The sequence below is a fragment of the Oncorhynchus kisutch genome, linkage group LG25 (genome assembly GCF_002021735.2).
Source record: "Oncorhynchus kisutch isolate 150728-3 linkage group LG25, Okis_V2, whole genome shotgun sequence".
Taxonomy (NCBI): Eukaryota; Metazoa; Chordata; class Actinopteri; order Salmoniformes; family Salmonidae; genus Oncorhynchus; species Oncorhynchus kisutch.
In genome coordinates this window covers 5982532-5986488 of record NC_034198.2, presented here as the reverse complement: position 1 = coordinate 5986488, position 3957 = coordinate 5982532, and the positions used below count along the sequence as shown (strand labels likewise).

Here is a 3957-nt window from a genome sequence, read left to right as displayed (position 1 = left end):
AGGGGGGTCAATGTAAATAGTCCGGATGGCCATTTGATTAATTGTTCAGCAGTCTCATGGCTTGCCGTGCGGTAGCAGAGAGAACTGTCTATGACTTCGGTAACTGGAGTCTTTGACAATTTTTGGGGCCTTCCTCTGAGATGTTTGAGATGTGAGCTGTTTGAGCGAGCCTGGAACATGTAACGGCTTTCTTCCTGCGAAGGAGAGGCGGACCAAAATGCAGCGTGGTTGAAGTTCATGTTTTTTAATAGGAAAACTCAACATGAACATAATGCAAAACAATAAACGTGGCGAAACAGCCCTATCTGGTGCAACAAACACAAAGACAGGAATCAACCACCCACAAAACCCAACACAAAACAGGCTACCTAAATATGGTTCCCAATCAGAGACAATGACTAACACCTGCCTCTGATTGAGAACCATATCAGGCCCAAACACAGAAACAGACAAACTAGACATCCAACATAGAATGCCCACTCAGATCACACCCTGACCAAACAAAACAGAAACATACAAAGCAAACTATGGTCAGGGTGTGACAGAACATCAACTCCTCACCTAAGATGGAAGGCTGCATTCTCAAACAGTGGCGAGGAGTTGGGAGCTCTCTTCACCTCACCAAAATCACCATGTGATTTTCTGCTCTGGAAAGGGGGCTGTTGTTTTTGAGATTCTGAGGAGGGTGCTGGAGGGGTAGGACTGCAGGGACACGCTCTGTTTGGGGGAGGGAGGGGAGCTGGGAGAGATGAGAGACAGAGCATTGTTAATGTGGACTACACAAGATTCATTAATGAACTGGAAAACATTAGTTGGTTCACTGACAAAAGTTCGGTGGTCTTTTTGTACACAGCAGTATCTAGGGTAGGGGTGGTAGCAGTGAACAATGTTAGCAAGATTTAATTTGAAGTGTGCCGGAAAAATCATAACTTACCTGAACGTTTAATTGCAATTAGTGATTTCCTTTTGACTTCCCCCTGATAGGTTGATGGAGGGGTGAAGACAAACCCACAGGCAAACTCCATTGGTGGCCATACCACTTAAGGTAAGGACAGTCACCCTGATGTAGACATTTCTATCAAAATGCCAAACTCTTATTTCTAAGCCTTCTTATGTCATTGTGATTGTGAATAAATCTTGATTTATTATAGCTGATGCAAGCTATGACAAGCATTTCGCTACACTCGCAATAACATCTGCATGTGACCAATAAAATTTGATTTGATTTTGATGAAAAAGATGGCTCTGCAGTGGATAGCAGCCGTCTTACGGAATCCTGACCAATTCTGCTATTTTGTGTGTTTTTATATGCTGATCTTTTTTTTAACATAATGTCACACCCTGATCTGTTTCACCTGTCCTTGTGCTTGTCTCCACCCCCCTCCAGGTGGCGCCCATCTTCCCCATTATCCCCTGGGTACTTATACCTGTGTTCTCTGTTTGTCTGTGGCCAGTTCGTCTTGTTTGTCAAGTCAACCAGCATTTTGTCTCAGCTCCTGCTTTTCCCCAGTCTCTCTTTTTCTTGCCCTCCTGGTTTTGACCCTTGCCTGTCCTGACTCTGAGCCCGCCTGCCTCTGACCCTGAGCCTGCCTGCCGTCCTTTACCATTGCCCACTACTCTGGATTATTGACCCCTGCCTGCCTTGACCTGTCGTTTGCCTACCCCTGTTGCTGTAATAAACATTGCTACTTCAACACAATTTGGGTCTTACCTGAAACATAATGCCTCCTCTATAATTTCTTATGACTGAAAACAGCTTCTAGACATCAGAACAGGGATCACTAACAAACATACTTCAACCAGTTGGCAGCTCTGGACGTTCTTCTTACTCCGGACCAGGCCTTTATCCCAGGGACTCAAAAGAGGACGTTACAGCGAAAGAGAGGCATGCGACCTGGCACCCTGACGAGACTACGTTGACAAGCAAATACACCAACATTGGCGAATGTACTGTAAAGGGAATAATGTTTGTGCTTTTCTTATACCTCATTTCTGTGTTCTAATCATGTGCTGTTCTAAAAAACTATATTTGTGTTCATGCAAGTGGTTGACTAAACAAATACTCTTATCAGTAGCTGCAATTTGGCAGTACGCCCAGACCTTGTTTTGAGAACAAACAAAAGATATCCCAGTTTCAAGGTCTCAGCTTAGAGAGGAGAAGCCTCGTAGTAAGGTGTTGGTCTGTCACATGTTATGAAACAGTAGTGGTCGGTCATATGAATGAAACAAAACAATAATGATGAATGAATGATGCTAAACCATGCATATATAACATGTCTGTGTATAGCCTATAGACAACTGCTGGGACTGCCCAGAGAGCTCCTGATTGATGTGTACTATGATGCATTGAGTTGTTTGGAACCTCTCCAGCGCGCTGACAATAAACAATGATTCATTTAAGATGGACTTCGAGTGTCCCTGTGTAAGAATTTTTCCAGAACAGTACCATCACTGGAGAACAAACTGGACGAGCTCCCTTTGGATCTATCCTATCAACGGGACCTGAAAAACTGTAATATACTATGTTTCTCAGAGTCTTTGCTGAACACGTATATGGATATACACTGAGTTGCACCCTCTTTTGCCCTCAGAACAGTTCATCAGGGCATGGAATCTACAAGGTGTCGAAAGCGTTCCACAGGGATGCTGGCCCATGTGGACTCCGATGCTTCCCACAGACGTGTCAAGTTGGCTGGATGTCCTTTGGGTGGTAGACCATTATTAATACACACAGGAATCTGTTGAGTGTTAAACATCTGTTAAACTTGAAAAACTCAAACCGGTTCAAAGACACTATTATTTATTTATCTTTATATATTTAACTTGGCAAGTCAGTTTATTCTTATTTACAATGACTGCCTACCCTGGCCAAATCCGGACGACGCGGGGGCAATTGTGTGCCACCATCACGACCGGTTGTGATACATCCTGGAACAAAACCAGGGTCTGTAGTGATGCCTCTAGCACTGAGATGCAGTGACTTATACCTCTGCGCCACACGGGAGCCCACACTTAAATCTTTTGTCTTGACCATTCACATACATATGTCAATTGTCTCAAGGCATAAAAATCCTTCTTTAACCTATTTCCCCCCCTTCATCTACACTGATTGAGGTGGATTTAACAAGTGCCATCAATAAGGGATCAAAGCTTTCACCTGGTCAGTCTATGTCATGAAAAGAGCAGGTGTTCCTAATGTTTTGTACACTCAGTGTACAGTTTTTCTTTGCATCGTGAAGACTGGACGGCAGACTCGGTAAGGCGAAGAGAGGAGTGGTGTGTCACTTTGTTAACAACAGCTGGTGCGTGATCTCTAATGTTAAGGAAGTCTTGAGTTTTGTTCGCCTTAGTTAGAATACCTCATGATAAGCTGCAGACCAAACTATTTAACAAGAGAATTTATCTACAGTGAGCTCCAAAAGTATTGGGACAGTGACACATTTTTGGCTCTGTACTCTAGCACTTTGGATTTGAAATGATACAATGACTGTGAGGTTAAAGTGCAGACTGTCAGCTTTAAGTTGGGGATATTTTCATCCATTATATGTATAATAAAGTAGTCAAACATTTAATAATAATCAGTGAGAAAGTTACAGTGGCATATATTTCACCCACCCCCCTTAAAAAATGCTAACCTAGAGGGTCTTGGGGGTAGGATATTTGTGCAACTAACTTTCTCACTCATCATTATTCACGATTCCTTCAGGATTAACCGTAATTATGGTAGCATCCACATTAATGTAGAAGTGTTTAGAAACATATTATATTCTTATTACAAGAAATGCGACTCCAAAATGACACAATGCATTCGTTTTTATTGGGCACAAAATAATCTGAAACACAAGTAAAACAAACAGCAAATGCATCCAACAAGTTTGTAGTCACAAGCTTGATGTAATCATTGCGTGCTAAGAATATGGGACCAAATACTAAACTTTTTACCATTTTAATACATTT

General features: G+C 42.4%; 1 long non-coding RNA gene across 1 annotated transcript; it reads left to right on the top strand.

Annotated features, from left to right (window-relative positions):
• Window positions 1-501: 501 nt before the first annotated feature.
• LOC116357465 (uncharacterized) lies at window positions 502-2406 on the top strand. The gene is made up of 2 exons (XR_004205452.1): window positions 502-1045; window positions 1804-2406. It is a non-coding gene; the product is annotated as an uncharacterized LOC116357465 (long non-coding RNA).
• The last annotated feature ends 1551 nt before the right edge of the window (window positions 2407-3957 follow it).